Source organism: Bos indicus, unplaced genomic scaffold (assembly GCF_029378745.1).
Source record: "Bos indicus isolate NIAB-ARS_2022 breed Sahiwal x Tharparkar unplaced genomic scaffold, NIAB-ARS_B.indTharparkar_mat_pri_1.0 scaffold_63, whole genome shotgun sequence".
NCBI lineage: Eukaryota > Metazoa > Chordata > Mammalia > Artiodactyla > Bovidae > Bos > Bos indicus.
This window is the reverse complement of record NW_027223726.1, coordinates 534,415-539,640: the sequence shown is the minus strand read 5'-3', so window position 1 is coordinate 539,640 and position 5,226 is coordinate 534,415.

The window sequence follows — 5,226 nt, the reverse complement described above, 5'->3', positions numbered from 1 at the left end:
TGTTTCAACTGAGGTCATCAGTGATCACCATGATGCAAAATTCAAGGGCAGTCCTCAGGCTTCATCCCATTCAATCTTTCAGTGCCACTGACACTGTGACCACTGGACTCTCTGGAGAAACTGTGTCACTTGGGGCATTATATTCTGTGTGACTTCTCATCCTTCTCTGTAGACTCCCTGCTCTTCCCAATCTGTAAATGCTAGAAAGACACAAGGGCTCAGTGTCAGCCCCCATCCCCACCTACTCACACCCTACATGATTTCACCAGCCCTGGCCTTTCCCGGGAACACAAATGCACATATCCATACGATCACAGAAGCTCCCCATGTAGCTCTCCTTGGAATTTCAGTCATCTACAAACCTATATGCAGGTCAGGAAGCAACAGTTAGAACTGGACATGGAACAACAGACTGGTTCCAAATAGGAAAAGGAGTACATCAAGGCTGTATATTGTCACCCTGCTTATTTAGTTATATGCAGAGTACATCATGAGAAATGCTGGGCTGGAAGAAGCACAAGCTGGAATCAAGATTGCAAAGAGAAATATCAATAACCTCAGATATGCAGATGACACCATCCTTGGTGGCAGAAAGTGAAGAGGAACTAAAAAGCCTCTTGATGAAAATGAAAGAGGAGAGTGAAAAAGTTGGCTTAAAGCTCAACATTCAGAAAACTAAGATCATGGCATCTGGTCCCATCACTTCATGGGAAATAGACGGGGAAACAGTGGAAACAGTTTCAGACTTTATTTTTTTGGGCTCCACAATCACTGCCAATGGTGATTGCAGCCATGAAATTAAAAGATGCTTACTCCTTGGAAAGAAAGTTATGACCAACCTAGACAGCATATTAAAAACCAGAGACATTACTTTGCCAACAAAGGTCCATCTAGTCAAGGCTATGGTTTTTCCAGTGGTCATGTATGGATGTGAGAGTTTGACTGTGAAGAAAGCTGAGCACTGAATAACTGATGCTTTTGAACTGTGGTGTTGGAGAAGATTCTTGAGAGTCCCTTGGACTGCAAGGAGATCCAACAAGTCCATTATAAAGGAGATCGGTCCTAGGTGTTCTTTGGAAGGAATGATGCTAAAGCTGAAACTCCAGTACTTTGGCCACCTCATGTGAAGAGTTGACTCATTGGAAAAGACTCTGATGCTGGGAGGGATTGGGGGCAGGAGGAGAAGGGGACAACAGAGGATGAGATGGCTGGATGGCATCACCGACTCGATGGACGTGAATTTGAGTGAACTCCAGGAGTTGGTGATGGACAGGGAGGCCTGGCATGCTGCGATTCATGGGGTCACAGACTCGGACACGACTGAGCGACTGAACTGAACTGAGCTGAACACCTTCCCTTCACGCAAACCTGCTCCCCTCCAGTATTTCCTTTCTCAGTAAACGGCACCATCATCCCTTCAGGTAATGGTTGGGCCCCAAACTTTGAAGTGTCCTTTGACTCCTCTCATTTTTCCACAACCCACAGACTACTAGTACTATTTTCAAACAATATCCCCAATCCAGCCACCATCTTGACATCTGCCATGCCAATTCCTGAATCAAGTGACTGTTTTCTTTAGCTTGAGTCAGCCCTTGTCTTTCTCCAGTCAAACCATCTAGTAGGTTCCAGCTTCATTTATAATGAAATCTAAAATCTCTCTGGGTCCTCCAACATCTACATGATCCAGGTCTTAGGCATCCTTGTGACTTTATCTCCTACCACTAATCTTTCACTCACGCTATTCCAGCCACATGAGCTAAAATATTCCATGCTCCTGCCTGAAGGCTTTTGCACTTGTTGGCCTTCTGTTGGGAATAGTCTTTCCCCATAAGACTGCTTTTGTTTCCCTCACAGTATTAAGCACATAGACTTGTCAGTACTCATTAACTCCCTTAGACTTGAGAGCTCACTCAGCTCCCACTTCTGCAAAGCCCCTGAGATGGAGCATGCGCATACAGAAATCAAGCCTTCTCCATGCTCTCTGAATCCAAAAGGAATCCCCAGCTCTGGATGGTGTTCTCAGCAACACCACCCCTCTTCCTTACCTTAAAGCAATAGTCATGGCAGCAAATGCCGAAATGTTTTTGGGTAATGTTTGGACAGTCTTGGATCTCCAGGTTGCAGTAAGACAAGAATCCATGGTCAGCCAGACTCTGTGCTTTGATGCAGGCAGCCTGACATCTTTACCTGTGGTATGCAACTGGCCATATATAGCCTTGGGCCACGCTGGACCTCAGCCCATTGTAGACCCTCACACTGTTTCCAGAAACCAGTCACATATCTTCACCCTACTCTATCATACGTGTGGACACTGCAATGTGATTCTTATTCCAGGCAGCTTGCTTCTCCCTGTCCCCCTGCCAAACATATCTGCATGGTGGGCTGTTCCGCTCTAGAACGGGAACACCCATGTCTTCTCCTACAGGAGACATGTCCTTGTATGCCCTATCTGGCTCCGGCTCCCTGTCTTGATGGCCCTTCTCTTCATGCCTGGGACCACTGGGTCCTGCCTGGAATATCACAGGGACAGCAAGGACTATCACAATGTCAGTGTGGCTGTGGAGCCTGCTGGGACCTCCTACTGAAGTCCTAGATACCAACTTGTAGATTGAATATCTTCCCAATTTCAGGATCTCTGCTTTTGTTCCTGGAGTCACCCCTGCTTTTCCCCCTCAGATAGAACTTGCTGAACATCCCTGCCTGCCCTGCTTCTCGCTCAGGGCTCAGTTTCTTGACACTGTTGCTAAAGACTCCTGCCCTCGTCACAGCTCTGCTCTTCCCTCGCATTTTACCACCACCAGTTCCATCTCACAGTTAGTTAGATGGCAGAACAGTCAAGGCCCTGCAGAGCAACAAAGACGCAGCAGAGGCAAGAATAAGTAAATAAATATTAAAAAAAAATATTTTGGAAACCAAAAAACAGTAGAAAAATTGGGAAGCTAAGAAATGTTGGTGGAGAAAATGAGTGTGCTTCTGCTAGTTACAGTCAACTCCTAGGGCCTGTAACTTTCTCTGTGTCCTTGGGGAAGTCCTTGCCCCATTTCCCACCAAGATGGAAGGAGAAACTGGGGTCTTTGCAGAGGATGTGTACAGGAGAGTTGGAGTGCTGGGAGCAGTGTTGTTAGTTTGTTCCCTGCCTCCTGTGCCCTCACCAACCTCGTGGGCTCTGGGACATTGCTCCCTTTGCCCCTGAGGGCAGTGTGGGTTTTGTACCTCACCAGAGATGACCAGCTCTCTGGTCCTGAGTCAGCCTTCTTTCCTAGGTCCTCCCTTTTTCCTTTGCCACCCAGGCTAGACGGTGTACCAGAGCAATGCTGCCTGGGCTGGAAATAGAGTTTGGTACTTTGGACTCCACTCTCATCAGAGGGATCATCTGCCTGCAGATGGCTCCAAAGTTTCTGTATCTGGGAAGGCCTTCTTCCTTGAACTCTGCATTTGTTCATCAAAGTAACTGCCTACTTGGATGCCCAAAGGGCACGTCCGAATGAAGATGTCCAGACTGCAGTGCTTCATCCCCCTCAACACACTCGTTTCTCCACCCCCTCACCACCACTTACCCCAAGGGCTCTGCCTTCTATCCAGTTGCTTAAGTAAAGATGCCAGAATTCTCCTTGCCCTCCCCTCTCCTTTGTTCTTCCTCTCCAACCTAACCTCTCATCAGATTTTGGTGATTCTAGTTGGTGACTGCTCCCTCTGCCCACATCTCCACGGTCCCTGGCCCTGTCTACTCATCTCCCTGCTTCTGCTCTGGCCCCTTTGTTTACTTCACTCCTATCCACACAGCAGCTGGGACAGAGTCTTTGCAATACCACAAGACCCCACTTCTCTCTGGTGACAGGTTCTCCCAGTGTCGCCCCATCTCTTTGGAATAAACTCCAAAGTCCCCTCTCTGGTCAGCAGTTCCTCTGCACCTCTGCTGGCCTCCTCTTAGGCTCTTCTTCCCACACCACTTTCACCCCCAGTCTCCTCACCAGCCTCTGGCTGCAATGGCCTTCTTGGCTGGCTCCAGAGCACATCCAGCTTGTTCCCAACTGTGGCCTTTGCTTTCCTTCCTCCTCTGTGTGGGACAAGCTGCGCCACACAGAGGAGAACTTTCCATGGTGGCCCCCTCCTCCTCATTCAAGTCTCAGATGAACTGCCTCCTCCAACTCTTGGAGTACCACTGCTACTCACATTAGCAGCATTGCCTTATGTGTCACATGTAATTGATGTTGGTTGGGGTCTTTGCTATGGGCATCACCATGAAAGGGTTGGGGATGAGGTTTTGTGGCCACACTCGCATCTGAGAGTCCCCTGTGACATCCAGGTGAATACACACTCTACCCTCTTCCTTCCTCTTCTTCCCTCCACCACCTCACCCCCCGACTCAGGACTCTGAGGGCAGGTGACTGGGATCCCTGGTGCAGGTAAAGAAATTGTCATTGTGCTGCTGGCTTAGTTCATCCTCTAAGGTCTTCTGTCTTTTGGCTTGGTTCCCCTGAGTGTTAGCACTGGTCCCTGCCCAGAGCCAGCAGCCAGCAGATGTTGACCAGGGGAGGAATAGACACAAAATCACTTTGTTTGATGTGCTGTGGAGAGACCTCAGTCCAGATTCAGAGACTCTTGGCCTCTAAGTGACAGGAGGCTTCCATAATATACCCCTCTACAGCACACTTCGCTGTTGGGAATAAAGTCCAGAGGACGGCCAGCCTAGTTAAATGCCTAGAAGCCCAGCAAGACTGCCAGCAGAGGGCGTCTCAGCATTTCTCTCCACTTAGCTGACTCCCAGGCTTCCGTCATAGCTCAGTAGGTAAAGAATCTGCCTGCAATGTAGGAGATTCGATTCCTGGATCAGGAAGATCTTCTGAAGAAGGAAATGGCAACCTACTCCAGTATTCTTGCCTGGAAAATCCCATGGACAGAGGAGTCTGGCAGGCTACAGTCCATGGGGTCACAAGAGTCAGACATGACTTAGCAACTAAACCACCACCACCAACCAGCTGACTCTCAGCTGTGTGACCTGAGAGGTGGCCCTCAGGCTCTAAGGGTTGAGTGGGAGAGTCATTGGCTCACAACCCGGGAAGGGATTCTCTGTACCACAATTGCTGAGGGCCCAAGCTCCGTGCAGCCCAACGAGCCCCTCCTGCCTCCTCTAGGGAGAGCCTGGAGCTCTCTCTTACTTCTTACCAGGCAGTGCTCACCAGCTCCCTGCCAGCTGCAGCCTGCTTTGATTGCTCAACAGACCTC